This window comes from Hibiscus syriacus, unplaced genomic scaffold, assembly GCF_006381635.1.
Source record: "Hibiscus syriacus cultivar Baekdansim isolate YM2019G1 unplaced genomic scaffold, ASM638163v2 tig00111582_pilon, whole genome shotgun sequence".
Lineage (NCBI taxonomy): Eukaryota > Viridiplantae > Streptophyta > Magnoliopsida > Malvales > Malvaceae > Hibiscus > Hibiscus syriacus.
In genome coordinates, this window is record NW_024063126.1 from 12,452,075 (window position 1) to 12,473,519 (window position 21,445).

A 21,445-nucleotide genomic window follows, 5' to 3' on the forward strand; every position below is an offset into this window, starting at 1 on the left:
GTTGAAATATTCTTGAGGGGTGGTAGGTTGGTGTCCTTCTCTCCAATCATTCAAGTGGTATCTTTGACCTCTATATGGTGCAAGAAATCCATCTCCATTCGTGTATCCAGCATCACATAAGTAGTAACACCCTATATTATTTTAATTTAAAAAGTAAATTAATATACAAAACTTGGAAGAATTTTACATTCTTTTATATATATTAATGACCTAATAATTTACCTTGTGGAACATTTAAACCATTTCTTCTACTAATGGCATCTCTGAGTATTCTACCATCAGCTGCAGAACCTTCCCACCCAGGTAAAACATAAATGAATTGCATGTTTGATGTGCAAACACCAAGTACATTTGTCGTAATTTCATTTTTTCTTGTTTTGTATCTAGGTTTATCGATTGCAGCTACATTGACCGCACCCAAACATCCCTATATTCATCAAATAAATTTAAATTGCATTTATGTATTAAGCATTACTAATTAACTTAAAAGAAAGTCCAGAATTATGATACAATACCTTAAACCATTTCCATCTATCGTCTGTTGAATTATCTTGTATCGATTCTAGTTTTCTAAAAAGGATCGGATGCAATTTCAAGACTGAAGCTAACACTATATGGAGAACTCTACTAATTGTTTCACTAGATCTTATTGTTTGACGTTTTAAAACACTAATCTTAATATGGTGGGATATAATATGAAGGAAAGTAATAACCATTTCTTCTATAGACATATATCGACTCTCTTTTAACCCACCTTGACTTTGTAATAGGTGACACAATTTGATAAATGCTCTCTTATCCCTTCGACAATTATCAACACTTTGTTGATCACTTTCAAATACAATTTTATGTAAATTAAGTGATCTAATATTATGTCTATGAAGTCTTTCATGTACATAAGTTATTTTAGGTCGATTTTTATATTTTCTAAGAATAACTGAAATAACCAAAAGCATATGACACACAATCTCCATCATTTGCAGTTGTAAAATAAGAATTGTGGCGATATGCGTCTTCTTTCGTATTGGTAAACGAGCCTTAACTGTTTTTTTATTAACAAACATTTTAATATTAGAAAATAATAATATTTAACAAGAACAATTGTTTGTCATCACAATAAAAATAATTGAACGTAATAAAAATGGCACTATAACAAAATGATGATAGAAGAGCAACTATGTAAATACAGTTCAGCAAGTTACTGTAAAACAAGTAGGTAGCCACACATTTCTTTGTTTGCTTTTAAACCTCAACCTGTTTCACCCTTAAAAAACAACCCTATTAACCATTTTACTCACTTCCCAGTTTTTTTTAAGTAACTTAAATCTGAAAATCTATTTATTTTATTTTTTTGATCAAGGAAAAGATTTTCAAATTTAACTAGTAAGATCTCATGAAAGAGCAATTGAAATTTTCAATTCTGACCAGTTCAACTGTTAAAGACAATATAATCTTACTGCTCATCTGTCCAAATTTCCCTATTGATGGGTATCAACCATATCACATAGAAATGTCATACATTTTTAGCAATCTGACCTCAACTTACAGGCAATTGTTAACAGTTTTAGAACCTAGACTCAAAATAAAGAACCGCCAAGACCTCAACTAGGCAGTTGGCACCACAAGAAAATTCTGTAATTTAACATGGCTGCAGTTAGAAGATGAAAGACAAGATCAAACAACTACTCACTCCGTCTGATTATTTAGCTGATTCAGTAGCCTCGGTGGTTTTGACTTATGTAATAATTCAAAATTCAGTAAAAAATAAGACCTAATTATATTCATATTTCTACAGAGTCTAACTATCATATACTGTTGAACAAGAAAACCATGGAAATTAACCACTTCAAGCTTTCCCTTCGTTCTTCCACCATTTTCCAGTCATTTAAATGGACCGCCCTACTCCTCATAAACTAACCAGTAACCACTTATTAGTTGCTGCTATGGAGCTTAACGACTTCTCGTGTTATTTGTTCTATTATACTATTTACTAATTTATCTTGATTTTTGTACAAGGTAAGTGGATGTTTTCGACTGATAATTTCTCAATTTCTACATATACATTTTAGTGTTTCATGAGCATTCTTTGATTTTTTTTCCAACTGCTTTGAGCCTAGGGTTAAGTTAGTTCTTGGATTTTGTATATTATGATAGAAAAAGAGTCTCATCCACCCGACCACACTTAGGCAGTTAGTGACTGCTCAATTAATGTTCTGTATATCAAGTTAAGCTTCTATATTATTCCACTTTTTGAGTTGACTTAATTCCCAGTTTTATGGTCATATAACTTGGGACCTCTTGTACCCTATGCAAGAATCATACCACTGCACCTAATTCTGGATATTGATTTTTACTAGCAGTTTTGTGGAACTTTGTATATAAAGATGATATGTGGGGCAACATTGTGCCTATGACTACCACTTGCTATTTTCTTGTTCAACAGTATATGATAGTGGCCCAAATGTGGCAAGGAAAAATGACAAGATTGCTAAACCTGGAAAGACATACTTAACCACACTGCCCATAATGAAAATTTAAGTAGAAAGTAAATAGAAGGTTGTTGATGCCTTGAATAGAATGATCTATATATTAATATATATGTCGTCTAAATTAATTGGACTTGAGCAATTGAAGAGAGATTATTCAATATACAAATATTTCAGCTAATACATGTTGCATTAATGGCAGGACAGTAAGGTGAATATCCACTCTATTCCATATATGACAGTTATCTATTTAAAGACACTCTCTTTTGTCTTCAAAGCACCTGATCTCTTCTTTATCAAGACTCCATGGATGAAGCAGTATTGGAACTACATTCTGGTGAGCAGGGAATCAGGGAATGTGACAAAATAGTTACCTATTCATAGATTATCATTTTTTCTTCCAAGTACTTCCATCTCTTGTTAATCAAGACTCGAGATGAAAATATCCTTGGACTCGCATTATGGACTTTATTGATGTGACAAAACTATAGTGAATGAGGAAGATATAGTTTATTGGCCAAGTTTGAGAGCATATGTAGAATGTCTTGTTCAACAACTCTACACTTCCAATTTCATGAATTCCATCTGAAAATTATATTTAGCAAAGAAATCTAAAAACAAATTTTTTATTCAAGATAAACAGATTTCAGAGATGATAAATGTTTACTGCTTATATCTGACCAGAATGATTTCCTACAAGCACTTTCAAGAAACTACATTTGAGGGGAGTAGAACCTTCCAAAACTAAATGGATGCATGTATTGTTTATAGCCTAGAAAGGTGTATGTGGAGATTTTACATGTCTGTTCGGTTCAATTGTTTTCAAAACTTGAGATTCTCTCTTCTTTCTCTTCCACATATCTAATAACATGTGGGGCTAACATCAACCACGTGTAAGAGATAAAGGCAAGCTCGTAAGCAGTACCAAAGTTACCACTCCATAAATCAATGTTTATATCTTTTCTTGCCTTATCCTTTGTATGTTTGAGAGAAAAAGAAGAGGATAATTCTTTAACCTGACTTCCCCTTGATGCATGTCTTCATGTCCCTATCTATGTCTGGAAATCCAAAAGTTTAAAAACTCCGGTTTTTAATCTTTTATCCTTTTCTTTTTCAACTTTTGCGCTTTGGGTTTGCTTTGTTTGTTCATAAAAAGAAACCAAAACCAACACTTTTACCTTTCTTTTCTTAATATGTTTGAGTTGCCTACTTCATTAGTCCAACAATTGAGGCTCTTCAACAATAGATACTTGCTTACCAGGTTCACTCCTTCACTTTCAATTTACCGAATATGCAGTAAACTATGGTAATTGTGATGATTCTTTACATCATTTTATGGTAATTAATGGTTGTTTAAGGTGATATTTGATTTGGGTTTTGCTTCTTCTAAGATCAAGAAAGTAAAATAAATAAATAAATAAATAAAAATTAAAGAACCTCAAAAAGACCAAATTGAATCAACCAAAGAAGATGGGTTCCAAAAGTTCCTAATCCCAGCTGCGGTTACAATTGTAAGGGGGGGGGGGAAATTTTGGAATATGCTCCACCTTCTCTAAGTCTAGACTTTCTTACTGATATAATATTATTTTTTTAACTTTTTATAGCCAAGGTATGCAACAATTACTGATTTAGCAGTCGGAACTGATTTGAAAAACATAAAATTTTATCTCGAGCCTCACATGGCCAAGTCTAAGATTTTAGATTTACCTCAAACCAAAGAAAGTTGGAGTAAAGCTTAAACATTAGATTGCTTTGATTAGAAAGCAATCTTCATCATACATTTTCACAGACCCAGACAACAAAAGTATATTAAAAAAACAAGAAGAAGAAGAAAGGGTTTTTATTCCTTATGAATGAGACAACTGTAACCCAAGACAGTGAATCATGAAAGCCTACACACACAAAAAAGATTCAAAACAACAGTCGATGAATTTTTAATCAGAAACAAACAACAATAACAACAACAAACAGGGAAGAAAATGGCACCCAACGGAGATAAAGTCGATGGAATTTCAAAAATGGATGTTGCTGTGAAAATGACACAAAAAGGATAGTTTTGGATCAAGAAAATGGCAGAGTGCGAAGGAGAAGAGAGACATACATGTTGGTGTCTGCAAATAGGCGACAGCGGCATGATGCTTCGCTTGGGACGAAGACTACAGAGGCCTTAATACACGAAAATGGATGGTAAACGATCACGAAAATGGCAGAGAGACATACAAAGATATCGCGATGGAAACGGGAAAACATGGGTATTTTAGCCCTTAACAGACGGAATGAAAGAATACCTAAGGGGTGTGGGGAATACATTCCCAAGAATATTCACTGTTGGGAAACAAATATTACCTTCACTTGGGAAAGGATACTCAACCAAACATGGGTATCCTTGGTAAGGAAAAAAATATTCATACTGGGAATCCTAAAAACCTCCATCCAAACACACCCTTAGTCCTTTTCAAGCATATAAGGGAAAGTTAGGGGTTGTTTGTTTACTTCAGAATGATTAAGCGCTGAATGATTAAATGCTGAATGATTCAGAGGCTCTGAATGAATTAGCTCTGAATATGACATGTTGTTTGATAATGGCTCTGAATCATTCAGAATGTACTTCTGTGCTAAATTATTCAGCATTATTTTGCTGAATCAGTCAGCACTGAATCATCCAGAGGTGCGAAACAACACTGAATTGTTCCATTAAGAGGCAAACAAACAACCCCTTAGGCTCTTCCTTTTTACTTGGTCCCTCCCATGATTAAAATGCTTTCAATTTTCATATTTGGTATAAATTAACTCTTACTCCTTGAATCTTTTTTTCAATTAGTCTTAAACTTCACATCTTTTTTTTTAGCCTTTTTGTATAAGTACATTATTAATTTGTAATATAATATGAATTATTTGATATTGTGTTAACAATTAATATTATTTTAATTTAAGTTTGAATATAATTTTTATCGATATGATATTATAATTTATTAGATGTATTATTTTTAAATTATATTTGATTTTCTTAAACAAAAGTTAAATAATTGAATCGTATTGTTTAAAAAAACGATTTTGACTTTTTATAATTGAAATTATTTGATTAAAAAAATTATTGAATTTTAATTTTATAAATATAATCAAAACTAAATAATAATAATATAATTTGATTAATTAAAATTTCATAAAATTATAATTTTTAAAAATATTTTTAAAACCTTAAAAATGAATTATGAGAGGTCTATCAATCGGTCAAGTGATCAAAGATGTTTATGTTGTTCCATTTTATATGGGTTCAAATCTTGGTATTTAATTTTAGAAAGATAATATATCTACTAATAAAAAAAACTAAATTGTGAATTTTCATGTATTTTTAAAAACTTTGTTTTTTTAAAAATCATTACTTAGAAATATTAAAATAAATGTCACACCCGAATTTAATTTAAAATTTATTTAAATTATTTTATTTAATTAAGGGATCAAAATGGGTAGTTCTGAAAGATTATGGGTTAACAAGTTTGGAAAGTTAAAGGAACCCTGAATTTACCCAATTTTTTGGTCACTGGAAAAAAATAGGAAGTTGGTTGCTAGGATGGTTTGAACCCGGGACCTAAGGTATGGCCAGTCATCTAGCCTAAGTCACTGTTTGTGACTAATTTAATAAATATAGGTATTGTGTTTTCGTTGGTATAACCCACCCCATTTTCAGAACCCTTCCAATTCCTGTGAAATCCCCAAAATCCTTAGTGTCGCAGTACCCCTTCACCTATTTGCCCGCTCTGGCCACCGTTGTGGTGTTTCGACATCACCAGTCGAACCGGAGTCCTTTCGCGACCTTCCCCAAGTCGTCAACAACCTTGAATAGATCATCGATCATCATAAATCGATGAAGGAAAACCTTGTGTTACCGCTTCTTTTCCCCCGTTTGTCGCTAAACTAGGTGTCTTCCCGCCTCACCGCCTGCATCACCGAGCTCCTCTCCTCCGTACGCTTAAAACCCCAGCCCTTGGGTTAGGTTGTCGTAGTTGTTTTCCTTCATCGCCGGTGTGGGTAAGCGTTTCAGCCCTTTGCTTTTGTTTCTGATGATTTTAGCTTATTTTAGGTATTGGTATGGCTTGATAATAAGGTTTGGATGCTCCCCAGAGTAGTCGGGCTACCATCTCAAAACTTTTCACCGCTATCACGCATCGTCTCGTGCGCGTAAAGCTCCTCCCTTGGCTTGGACTCTCCTAGAATCGGTTCGAGCCAACTCGAACCAATCTGAGTCAACTCTGATCAAACCGAGTCAACCCAAATCATTCGACTCGTTTACCTTGACCCAAACCGTTGACTTTGACATGCCCGTTGACTTTAACTTTGACCAGTTTGACCATTGGCTTTGACAAAAAAGTTAAAATTTTTGAAAAGTCATATTTTATGTTTTTCGACGTCATAAGTCCGAATCTATAGTCCATTTTTCTAAATTTGAACTCAGTAAGCTATTTTTTGACATTTTATCTCCCAATTCAATGCAAATTTTCACGTTTAAGTTTCGTTTCTAATGTAATTGGTTTGGCCATGTATCCGATACATTATGAGACATGTAATTAAAGTTTGAGGGCAATCAAATAGAGTTTAATTGGTTAAATGATGTGACTTGAAAATTGAGGTAATACTTTACTACCCTATGCATGCTTTATGATACATGTTGGTGATTTGTTAATGCATGATTAGAGCTATTGGTCAATTACATAGAGTTAATTATTGATGGACTTGAATTGAATACGATATAAAGACAGTAAACCCAATAAGACTCAATTGACTCATGTAAGGAACTAGAAGATCGATAAAAGATAAATATAAGTTTAGTGATTTAATTAGTAAATCAATTAATCACAGGACTCGTAAATTCTAATTAATCTCATTAAAGGTCAAATGTCGAAAATACTTGGATAAGAAACTACAAAAATACTTGTGTGATGTAAAAGACAATGATTGTCCCTGAAAGTGAAAATAGCCCTATTAATCAATCATAACTTTTTAGATGGTAAAAGATTTAAAATTCTAATTCTTGAATAAACTTCTAAAGACTAATTTGCCAGAAGTAATGTATATGTCAAAATGAAATGAAATGCATGAAACATCATCGAAATGGGAAATTACCTAAAATTTCTAATTCCTAAGCGAACACTCGAAGGCTAAATTATTGAAAGTACTTTACAAGTTTGAATTACTTGAAATGATTATATTATATGATAAAGTTGAACTGAATGAAAGTATTATACATATCCGAATTGATGAAATGATAGAATTACTCTGAAAACTCTGAAATAACATGGATAAACTTGAATACTAAATGACCTACGTACCTTCAATAACTTTGAATTAAGTGGATGACCTGGATAAGTCTGGAAACGCTGATGAACTTATATATTGTACCGTCTATAAGGGTTATGAACCATGAATCAAGCATGTTAACATTTATTGATACTGTTGAAATACAAAAATGAAATAAATACCGATAGAATACATGTTCGTCTCCCTAAGATCCATTCATCGATGATTCTGAATGTGGTTAGTTTAACTAGAGCAATCAGTATTAAGAAGTGAATAATGGTGAAGTACATCGGTCTGAATGATTGGCAAGTATCGCAGTGTTGAGATTTGTTAGTTTAATTTGACTCAAAATCCTAATAATTCGATATAAATCCTAAATATTGTAAATTATTGTTTTACTCTTCATGGGTTAAATTACGAAGAATTATTCAAGAAACCAAAATGTCTAAAATGCCTCTGATGGCCTAAATAATAGAATCACTTCTGTCATATCTAAAACCTCAAGTAACTCCAATGTAAAGTATTCTGAATACATTCATGATTACTTAGTTCATTCGAAAAATATCTTAATACTATATGATCTTAATAAATCACTTCTCGAATGACTATTGAATCCAATAGCTATCAAACCCCCTTTTTATATGAATCTCATTTATGAAATTCAATCGGATTACAAAAGTTTTGTGTTTTCCTTGGTTGATAATTGCTAAGTACCTTTGGAAAATAACTTGATCCTCTAGTGTGTTCCCCACGTGTTATATGATTATTTTATCTATCCTGAAATGTGGTTTACTGAAGTTACTAATTTATTGTTTATGAACTATGGCTATATGTGTAACACCCTTAACTCATATCCGACCCGAATACAAGTCTGAGGTGTCACATTGACTTTTCAAACTTTGACTCTTAAAGAAAATCCCGAGAATTTTTAAAACTTTCATTAAAACGAAATACTTTAATTTACATAAGACCATAAAATACAAAATCGATCAGAGTATTCGTAATTAACACGTATTACATGCCAACATTCTATACATAACCAAGTACATACTTTGTCAACTACTTCTGATCTGATCTCTTAGTAGTATTGCTGTCTGTATTTCCACTTTTCCTGATTCTTGGTACCTACGTGTAAATCACTTACACGCTAAGTCATAGACTTAGTGAGGCAATAAATGAATATGCAACAATAAACTTATGAATGTTCATACTTACAATTGGATCATGACATTTCAATATGCATGTATCTATTGCACGATAACATATAATGCACATACGAAACTTACCTTCTTGTATCAGTTTCACTGTAAATCGGTATTTCAATTGCATAGCCCATGTATATTATTGAGATTAGAGGTATGTGAGTGCATTGAGGTTATGCACTAATGCTATCACCACAGCTCGTATTTATTCCCTCATGGGGCACCAAACCTTAGTTCAGTATTCGTCCCGTAGGACTCCTACATCCCGAAGGACTACATCCCGAAGGACTACATCCCGAAGGACTACGTCTCGAAGGATTATTATACCCTCAACTCTTGGCATGCCAATTACACCTATAATTCTCATATCTTATACTATGGGCATTATTCTTATATTTCATATGTTCATGTACTCATATCATTTCTCTTGTGATCATGTATCTCATATCACTTCATATCATGTTCTCATATCACAGGTCATATCACATATCATATCACATGAACATATATATATCTTATGCGTGTATCACAATAATTATCATGTATGCATGTTCACAACTACTATATTATAAAAATCAACATAGGGATTAGACTTATCACAAGTCTTATTCCATTATAATATACATATAGTATGCACTCACCTTAGCTTTACTTTGCTTTGATTCTAATCCTTTGATTGTTCTGGAATAAGCTTACTTTTAGTATCTACATAATCACACATGGATCTATATCAGTATTATAACTAATATACTCTAATGATTCACTCTTTAGACTAAGAGAAAAGTCAATTTCATCTTTTAATGAAGGTATGCATCGATTCACTACTGATGCATCGGTGCATAAAAGGTATTCGATGTATTATTATTGCTGGGATGCATCGATGCACTCCTTATGCATCGATGCACCAATTGTATTCGATGTTTCATTATTAATGGGATGCATCGATGCACTACTTATGCATCGATGCATGAATTGCATTCGATGTTTTTATTTTAAAAGAGTGCATCGATGCACTACCAATGCATCGATACACCTTCAAACAATTTCTGGGTTTTAACCTTGATGCATCGATGCACTATGAATGTGCATCGATGCACTCTGCCCAGAATCCTCTTTTTGAATCCGAAAATTCATTCATTTTGGATTAAATCCTTCATGTCCTTTTTTTTCATTCTTAACTCTAGTACACATCCTTAAACCAATTTATACTCATTTATTTCATCTTAAACCTTCAAATCCTATCCTTCATATGTAATTCAAGAATTACATTAATAAATCAACATGTTTGAATTCCGCTTTTAACACTTCGTATATCTTAACTAGATTGATGACAAGTCAAATATAACTTTCAATTCTAGTTATGAACTCTATTCCAAGATTTCATTTAAGAACTTTAAATCTTAAATCTCTCCTAACTCAATCATCCTTTGATATTAAGATAACTTAAGCTTTCCTTAAGCTTAGTTTTCATCTAATAATCAAAACCCAATATTAAATTTAACAAGAAACTCAATAATCAGAAATCTTACCTTTGCTTTGGTTCACACGTACAAGGAAGAAAGAAGAAGAAGAAGAAAAGAACTCTGAAAGCCTTTGTTGTTCTCTCATTTTCAACCCACTTTTACTCATATATATCCTTATCCATTCTTTAATAAATTTTCCTTGCAAATGACTCTTTGGCCCTTTCATTCCTTCTTTCTTTCAATTAAATCCTACACAATCATTTACATATAAATCTTTATACTATTCATTCATTCTATTTTAATCACCAAAATCTAAAATTTTCCAATTTAGTCACTAACCCGGTATTGAGGATGTTACAACTCTCCCCCTTAAGAAAATTCGTCCTCGAATTTTCATTATGCAAAGAGGTAGGGGTACTTAATCATTATGTCCTCTTCACGTTCCCATGTTGCTTCCTCTACTTTGTGATTCCTCCAAAAGACCTTAACCAATGGAATAGTCTTGTTCCTTAGTTGTTTAACTTCGTGAGCTAATATTTGAACAGGTTCTTCCTCATAAGTTAAATCTGGTCGGACTTCAATTTCTTCAGGAGTCACAATGTGAGATGGATTAGATCTATATTTCCTAAGCATTGAGACATGAAAAACATTGTGTATCTTTTCCATTTCAGGTGGCAAAACTAACTGATATGCTACTGATCCTACCCTCTTAGTAATCTCATAAGGTCTAATGAACCGAGGACTCAACTTTCCTTTACGTCCAAACCTCAATATTTTCTTCCACGGAGACACTTTCAAGAACACTTTATCTCCGACTTGAAATTCAATTTCTTTCCTTTTTAAATCAGCATACGATTTCTGTCTATCAGCTGTAGTTTTCAGATTATTCTGAATTACTTGAACTTTCTCTTTCGTATTCTGAATCAACTCAGGACCAATAACTTCTCGATCCTTAAGTTCATACCAGTTCAAGGGCGTACAACATCTTCTTCCGTATAGAGCTTCATAGGGAGCCATTTTGATGCTTGACTGATAACTATTGTTGTATGCAAATTCAGCAAGTGATAAATACCTTTCCCACGATCCTTTGAATTCAATAACACAAGCTCTTAGCATATCCTCCAGAATTTGAATAGTTCGCTCCGATTGACCATCGGTTTGAGGATGAAACGTTGTACTGAAGTTTAACCGAGTTCCCAGTTCTCTATGTAATGACTTCCAAAATCGTGATGTGAATCTAGGATCCCGATCAGAAACTATGGAAATAGGTACACCATGCAACCGTATAATCTCTCTAATATACAACTCAGCATACCTATCCATGGAGTAATTAGTTCGTACTGGAATAAAATGGGCTGACTTAGTCAATCTATCCACGATTACCCAAATTGAATCCTTTTTGTTCGGAGTTAAAGGCAAAACAAAAATCCATCGTTATGTTTTCCCATTTCCATTGAGGAATTGAAATCGGTTGTAACAATCCTGACGGAGCTTGATGTTCAGCTTTGACTTGTTGACAAGTCAAACACTTTGATACAAATTTCGTAATGTCTTTCTTCATTCCCGGCCACCAATATCGACTCTTGAGATCCATACATTTGTTCCCTCCTGGATGCATGTCAATGGACTATAATGAGCTTCTGTTAACAAATCATTCTTTAATTCATCATCATCCGGAATTACTAATCTTTCTTGATAATACAAGTTCTCATCAGACTTAATCTCATAATCCGTACCCTCTCCATTCTTTATCTGTTGTATCATCTTTAAACACTTTTCATCTTTAACTTGTAATTCTTTAATTTGATTTAGCCATACGGGCTTGACTGTCAGTTTTGCACAAATTGCACCATCTTCTCTTAATGATAATCTAGCATCAAGAGTTCGCAAAGCTACAAACGTCTTTCGACTCAAGGCATCAGCTACCACATTTGCCTTCCCAGAATGGAAATCAATCACCACCTCATAATCCTTGAGAAATTCCACCCATCTTCTTTGTCTTAAATTCAACTCTTTCCGAGTCATCAAGTATTTTAAGCTCTTATGATCCGTATACAAGTAGCACTTTTCACCATACAAGTAGTGACGCCAGATCTTTAAAGCAAACACTACTGCCGCCATCTCTAGGTCGTGTGTTGGATAATTTTTCTCGTGCGGTTTAGTTGTCTCGAAGCATAGGCTACCACTTTGCCTTCTTGCATTAATACGCATCCCAAACCACTATGAGACGCATCACTATACACTATAAAGTTCTTTCCAGACTCGGGTTGAACTAACACTGGAGCTTCTGTAAGAATCTTCTTTAACTTTTCAAAACTCTCTTAACATTCTGAGTCCAAAAAAAATTTTACTTCCTTTTCAACAGTTTAGTCATGGGTATGCTATAATCGAAAAGTTTTTAACAAACCTTCGATAATAACCAGCTAACCTCAGAAAACTTCTAACTTCCGATACATTCTTTAGAACTTCCCACTCTAGAATAACTTTAATCTTTTGGGGATCCACTCGAACTCCTTATGCAGAAATTACATGTCCAATGAATGCCACTTCATTCAACCATAATTCACATTTAGAGAATTTAGCATAAAGCTTCTTATCTCGTAAAATCTGTAAAACAATCTGTAAGTGTGAACTATGCTCTTCTTCTGACTTTGAATATATTAAAATATTATCAATAAACACCACAACAAACTGATCCAATACGGTGGAAAATTCTGTTCATTAAATCCATAAAAGTAGCTGGTCATTCGTAACTCCAAACGGCATCACGATAAATTCATAGTGACCATATCTTGTTCTAAACGCCGTTTTCGAAATGTTTTTTTCTTGAATATTTAATTGATGATAACCCGAACGTAGATCAATTTTTGAGAACACTGAAGCTTCCTTTAATTGATCAAATAAATGGTCGATTCGGGGAAGTGGATACTTGTTCTTGATGGTCACTTTATTGAGTTGTCTGTAATCGATACAAAGACGCATTGATCCATCTTTCTTCTTAACAAATAAAACTGGAGCTCCCCAAGGTGATACACTTGGTCTAATAAACCCTTTGTCCAATAACTCTTTTAATTGAATCTTTAATTCTTGCAATTCCTTTGGAGTCATTCTGTATGGTGCCATTGCAATGGGCGCTGTTCCTGGTATTATCTCAATCTGGAATTCTATCTCTCTGTCAGGAGGTAAACCTGGCAACTCTGTAGGAAATACATCGAGAAACTCTCTGACTATAGGAATCTCTTCAATCCCTTTCTCTTTGGTTCTAACATCCAGTACATTAGCAATAAACCTTTGACATCCCTGTAGCAGTAACTTCTTTGCAGTCATCACTGAAATCACTTGCTAATGGATTCCATCTTTCACTAAATATAATAATTCTATTCCTTCGGAACTTCTCAATGTCACTCTTTTCAATCTATAGTCAACATCAGCGTAATAACGATATAACCAATCCATCCCCAGTATCACTTCGAATTCGTCAAAAGGTAATTCCATCAGATTAGTAGGAAATTCAATTCCCTGAATCCTTATGGGACACCCTCGGCTCACCATATTTACCTGAGCACTGTGCCTAGTGGATTCGTCACTATTACTTCATTACTAGTAGTTTCTAAAGGAATGTTCAATTCTCTTACTAACGTACTAGTAATATGAATATATAGACCCCAGATCAATCAATACGATAACACATTTGTCAAACAATAGAAAGGTACATGTTATAATATCTGGGTTATCACAACCCTCATTGGTCTTGAGGTTGTACACTCGAGCAATGGAGTGTATCTCCTGTTGAGCAGAGGACTCTGACTGACTTCTTCCTCTGCCTCTACCTCTTCCCCTCTGGGCTACAGAAACAGACCTCTCTGGCTGTACAGATTCACTAGTTGACATTGGACAATCTCGAACTAAATGTCCGGCATCTCCACATCTAAAGTAGACTCCAGAAATCATTCGACATACCCCTAAATAATTCTTTCCATAATAGGGCATTGTCTGGCTTGACTCTGATTAGTTCTCCAGCTCCATATTCCACTGACTGAGTTTGTCTACCTCTCATTTGATTGATCCTCTAGTGGATGATGCCACTGATTCTGATCTAACCTGGGGTCGAAACCAGCATCTCTGCCCTTTTTTTGGTGCAGAACTCGAAGAAACACCCGTTCTTTGACTGTCTGAGCTCTAGAATTTTCAAACCTCTCATTCTGAGCTCTTTCCAGAGCCTTAGCACGGTTAACTACTTCTTGAAATGATGATAAATTCAAGACAATCAACATTTCCTTTAACCGAGGATGTAAACCCTCTACGAACCACTCACAAGCATCATTTTCAGTAGGAACTAGCTCGGTAGCAAAGCGACTCAACTTATTGAATTCACACTCGTATTCATATACAGTGTGATTCCATTGCTTTAAATTCATGAACTCTTGCTTCATTTGACGAACAAATTGATCTCCAATGTACTTATGCTTGAATTCTTCTAAATATAATGACCAAGTTACTTGAGCATTAGATATCCTCAACGTAACATTGGTCCACCAGATCCTTGCTTGTCCTATTAAAAAGGAAATTACTCCATCCAGCTTCTCAGCATCAGAACAATGAAGTCCCGTAAGCATGACTTTCATGTCATTAAGCCAAAGGTCCGTATAATAGGACCTTCATTGGCTTCCCTTTAAACTCTGGAGCTCCTAATCCCTTCAACTCTTTCGCAATATCATTTTTGGAGTTGAAGTAAGGAGGTTGAAAACGCATCAATACCGCATCTAACGTTCTAAAGAATATATATTGATCATTGACAGGCATTCCAGAGGATGTCTGTTCTTCACTCTGCCTGGCCAGGGCAGGTGAATTATGCTTTCAGCAGGTCTATCGCCTCCCGCTTCTTTCTAGATCTACTTTGTCCGGAATCTATAAAAATACAACCATATAGTTCTATTAGCAAAACAACATACTTACTATTCCATCAGATCAGAAGTTTCCACTATTTTGTTGGCATGTATACCTTATAAGACACTCTAGACTTCGGTTTATACGAGAATCGACTAAACCGTAGCTCTGATACCATTAAATGTAACACCCTTAACTCATATCCGACCCGAATACAAGTCTGAGGGGTCACATTGACTTTTCAAACTTTGAATCTTAAAGAAAATCCCGGGAATTTTTAAAACTTTCATTAAAACGAATACTTTAATTTAAAAGACCATAAAATACAAACATCGATCAGAGTATCGTAATTAACACTTATTACATGCCATATTAATATATAACATAACCAAGTACATACTTTGTCAATTACTTCTGATGATCTCTTAGTAGTATTGATGTCCGTATTTCCACTTTTTCCTGATTCTTGGTACCTACGTGTAAATCACTTACACGCTAAGTCATAGACTAGTAAGGCAATAAATGAATATGCAAAAATAAACTTATGAATGTTCATACTTACAATTGGATCATGACATTTCAATATGCATGTAATCTATCGCACGGATAAAATATAATGCACATACGAAACTTACCTTCTTATATCACTTTCACTGTAAATCGGTATTTCAATTGCATAGCCCATGTATATTATTGAGATTAGAGGTATGTGAGTGCATTGAGGTTGTGCACTAATGTTGTCACCACAGCTCGTATCTATTCTCTCAAGGGACACCGAACCTTAGTTCAGTATTCATCCCGTAGGACTCCTACATCCCGAAGGACTACATCCCGAAGGACTATTATACCCTCGACTCTTGGCATGTCAATTACACCTATAATTCTCATATCGTATACTATGGGCATTATTCTTATATTTCATATGTTCATGTACTCATATCACTTCTCTTGTGATCATGTATCTCATATCACTTTATATCATGTTATCATATCACAGGTCATATCACATATCATATCACATGAACATATATATATCTTATGCATGTATCACAATAATTATCATGTATGCATGTTCACAACTACTGTATTATAAAAATCAACATAGGGATTAGACTTATCACAAGTCTTATTCCATATAATATACATATAGTATGCACTCACCTTAGCTTTGCTTTGATTGATTCTAATCCTTTGATCGTTCCGGAATAAGCTTACTTTTAGTATCTACATAATCGTACATGGATCTATATCAGTATTTAAACTAATATACTCTAATGATTCACTCTTTAGACTAAGAGAAAAGTCATTTCATCTTTAATGAAGGTATGCATCGATGCACTACTGATGCATCGGTGCATAAAAGGTATTCGATGTATTATTATTGTTGGGATGCATCGATGCACTACTTATGCATCGATGCATGAATTGCATTCGATGTTTTTATTTTAAAGAGTGCATTGATGCACTACCAATGAATCGATACAACTTCAAACAATTTCTGGGTTTTAACCTGATGCATCGATGCACTATGAATGTGCATCGATGCACTCTGCCCATAATCCTCTTTTTGAACCCGAAAATTCATTCATTATATTCATTTAAGAACTTCAAATCTTAAATCTCCTAACTCAATCATCATTTGATGTTAAGATAACTTAAGCTTTCCTTAAGCTTAGTTATCATCTAATAATCAAAACCCAATATTAAATTTAACAAGAAACTCAATAATCAGAAATCTTACCTTTGCTTTGGTTCACACGTACAAGGAAGAAAGAAGAAGAAGAAGAGAACTCTGGAAGCCTTTGTTGTTCTCTCCTTTTCAACCCACTTGTACTAATATATATCCTTATCCCTTCTTTAATAAATTTTCCTTGCAAATGACTCTTTGGCCCTTCCATTCCTTCTTTCTTTCAATTAAATCCTACACATTTCATATAAATCTTTATACTATTCATTCATTCTATTTTAATCACCAAAATCTGAAATTTTCCAATTTAGTCACTAACCCGGTATTGAGGATGTTACAATATGATATGTGCTCTCTAGTTACTTGTTTCGCTGGAAAATATAATCATTCCTGATTTATGGATCATGAAATCTACTATTTACTGAATGAGCCGATTATTGAGATACTGTCTAGGTAAGATTCTGGAGTATGTATGTTAAGCTCCGATCAAGTTGGTAATTCCTCATGTAGGTTCAACACTGATCAAGATGATAATTCCTTATGGACCTATGGTGGGCTCTTGGGCCCAATATGTCTAGTGGCAAGACCTTATGGACCCTAAGGTACTCCCTCAGGGTGGATCCTCTGCTGTGTGCATTGGGTAAGTCCTTAAGGGCCTGAGGGCACACCCTCAGGTGGGCCTCTACGCTTCTGCTAGGGTGAGACCTTATGGATCCAAGGTGCTCCTTTAGGTTGGCACCTACGCCCAATGGGTCTAGGGTAAGTCCTTATGGATGTAGTTCCCCATAATTATGTATCGGTGTTCGGTTTGAGGGTATTACTGTGGTTTTAAAATATGTTTTAAACTACTAATGTTTTAAAGGATATGTACACATTTTCTTTGTTTTGTTGAAACACACTATACTCCCCAATTCAATCTTCTGAATCTGTCTCTCTCTGAATACTTCCTTCAGACCGTAAATTCCTGTTTGTAACTGAAGACTTAGCTAATGAAATTTGAATTCACCGCTAGAATATGATGATGTCTGTAACATTAATAAAATTCATGTTTTACTTATACCTAATGACCTATTGCATTCATCTGGTAGTTATGTATTACTGAGCTTCCCAAAGCTCACTCTTTACTCACCATTGCAGGTTAAAAGAGTCGATCCAATGCATCTATCAACTTCAATTTTGGGAGTTCCTTCGGGTTTGCTTGCAGAGTACGGTGTAATGAGTAATTAGGGGGCATGTAGGTCACATTTGATATTTTTTTATACTGAGTCTGAAACTTGTATGATTTTAATTCTGCTTGTAATATATGAATGGTTTTCTGAACTTGTATTTTATTTATAAATTGTTTTATGATTTTACACATTTTAACAAAAAAATTAATTTTTCTTGGATTTTTATTGTGGGTCGCTCCGGTGGCCCTAATGTGACACCTCGGATCAGATCGGGTCACCTGCGTCGATTTGAGGATGTTACAATAAATTTTAATTACAATTGAGGGGAGACATTTTCATAAATTTAGCATAAACATCACTCATTTAATTGTAGCTAATGACACGATACTCATTTATAATAAAATTCAAAGTTAATATTCATTATGTAACTTTTGAAATTTAATGTATAAATGATTATTTTAACATAGTTAATAATCTTTTGAATTTTACCTTATGAAATTAGAGGTGCATATTATCGTGTGATATTTATTTTAAATTTTTTTATATAAATAAATTATATTTTTTAACCATGTGATGTATGTGATGTACTATATTTAACGGTTAAATTGTTTAATCTCTTGGAGTGATCCTAATGTTTAAAAGAATTTATCCTTCTTTAGTTACTTGAATTCGAACAATATAGTCTACACGTATATGTGACTTAACCGTAAAGTTGAATTTGAGGGACTAAAATGTGAATTTTTTTCTAACGGCGGAGATTATTTATAAGAATAAATTATTGATAAACAAAATGAAACATATTAAAGTTAGGTGACTATTTTAATAGTTTACCAAAAAATATTATATAGTGTAGTACGAAATGATAAAGTCACATCCATGCCTATAGAATAGACGTGAGATTCAACCCCAACAAAAGTGCTTACGCTTTTTAAATTTTGGATTAAATTATGGATTTAGTTATTTAACGTTAATTTTATTATCTTTTGATCATTTAATTATTTTCTAAAATTGTCACTAAATTATATTTTGGTTCATTTGATCATCCACTATTACAAAACACTTCGATGCCTATTAATTCGTAAAACAACAATCGATCACTGTCGAACACAATTGGATAAGTTTTATGTCATAGAGAATAAGATTAAAATATTAGGTTAGTTTCATAAAAAAGGCAAAAACACAACATTTTGGTATTGTCATCATAAAACTAATAGTGGTTGAGAAAAAAATATTTTCTGAAAGTTAAAATATAAAATAAAAAATAAAAATTTAATGACCAAAAATAAAAGTAAATAACAATTGAGTGACTATATATAAAATTTATTCTTTATTAAAATATCTTTATTTAAGAAAGAAGGGAAGTAAATGAATGGTTTTCATTTCTAATTTAATAAGGGTAAGTTACATGATTAATCCTTTTTGTTTAAGTTTTGTACTTTTCTCTAATCGATTCAAAAAAATAATATTTGATCACTTTATTTTTATTTAATTAAGTTTGTCCACTTTTGTTTTATTTAATTATAATGTGGTCACTTAGGGTTAATTGTCGTTGGACCTTTAACGGATTGCTAACGTGATATAATGAATTTATAAAATTAAAAATGTAAACTAAACAAATGATCACTAATGTTAAAAAAAAGGGTAAACTATACAAATGATCATTAATGTTCAACAAAAGGGGTAAACTACACAAAAATAAGTTTTCGTTTTCCCCACTAAAGGGTAAATTATATCATTGACCACTTAACCATTTAACCATTATACTTTAACCACCGATCTTTTAATTTTGTCAATCAAATAACCTAACTATTTAATTATATCCAATCAAGCCAATTGTTGTTAACATTTAACAGAAGTGTTGACGTGGTAGTTAACACAATTAGTATATTATACATTTGGTCCTCAATTTATATATATCACTTCATCCTAATTTTAATTTAATTTAATAAATTTATTCTAATTAGATTGTGACACATGTTATCATCTGGTTGGATGAAAATTAGTAGGAAAAAAACACTTAACTTAGGTATTTTGGCAAATATATAAACACCTAAACCATTGACATAGACCTATTACTTGATTTTGAAATACATCATTTAAAATATAAAATATTGTTAAAATGACAGAAAATAAGAAAATTAACATGAAAGTCGAGGGATTTGATCCTGAAAAATCAAGATAGTTGGTTGCAACTTAGTGTCACGGGGCTAGACTTCTGCTAGTCGATTCTTACGGCACTTAGATGATTTCTAGGTCGAAATGATGCCTAAGTCAGCCTTAACCACGTCCTTGTATGTCTCTGGCTCACTAAGCGATGAATACACCCGATAGGGTTAGGCAGCGACGCGAAAGCAAAGCTTAATTGAGGCTAATCCAAGCCACCTAGGTTGAAGGGAATCTCAGAAGCATGAGCACTGTGGGGACTTTCTAAGCCACCACGACTTGAATCACTTTGGAAATTTGAAAGAACTCGAAAGGAACACTCTCGAGGCTATCAGCCCTTACGATCAGTTACATAAGCTGCAAAGGCTTTAGTATAAAGGGGAACAAGCCGACAAGGCTAGAAAGCTAGAAACAAAATTCTCATAAGAGTAAGAGTAAATGCTTGAGTTTTATTACTCTGAAAGAATGTAATTTATTGAATTGAATACAAATGAGAGGAATGAGCTCTCTATTATAGTTGAGGCCTTCAAGATCCAACGTCTAGATCAAAGTATATCGACGACTTAAATTGAATTTTACCTTATCCAAAACTCTATGTCTAAGGTATTTGAAATCAAATACAACATTATCTATAATTAATTAATTATCTCCTTAATTATTGGATAATATTATCTTTTCTGGAATCTTCTATAGAACGGGCCAAGTCTGATGGTTTTGGGCAAGCCCAACTTCTGTATTACTCTCCTACAAAAATCTGCGCACACGTGTCTTGGTTCGAATCCAAGAGCCTTGATAAAATTGCCTCTATCGAACATGTAACACCCTCGTCGCTTCTCTCGGACTCCTTGGAATTGATCCTTCACGGACTCGTAAGAATTCTCCAAGAATTGGGCCAACACCCAAAAGTTTAGCCCGTGACATTCTCCCCCACTTGATCTAACGACGCCCTCATCGCTAGGTGAGAACACTTGGTCTTGATTACCTTGGACGCTTTAACAAACACCTTGGCTTCCTCACCTTGGTTAACACTATAATGTCTTATCACCATCTAACATATCGTGGCATTCATCTCGAGCATAGGAAATTCATCCTA

The 21,445-nt window shown here is 33.6% G+C and overlaps 1 long non-coding RNA gene across 1 annotated transcript; it reads right to left on the reverse strand.

The window, feature by feature from the left end:
- Positions 1-3,588: 3,588 nt before the first annotated feature.
- Positions 3,589-19,508, reverse strand: LOC120165259. The gene is made up of 4 exons (XR_005519787.1): positions 19,498-19,508; positions 16,495-16,499; positions 11,350-11,364; positions 3,589-3,664 (listed from the first exon to the last, which is right to left on the reverse strand). It is a non-coding gene; the product is annotated as an uncharacterized LOC120165259 (long non-coding RNA).
- Between the last annotated feature and the right edge of the window lie 1,937 nt (positions 19,509-21,445).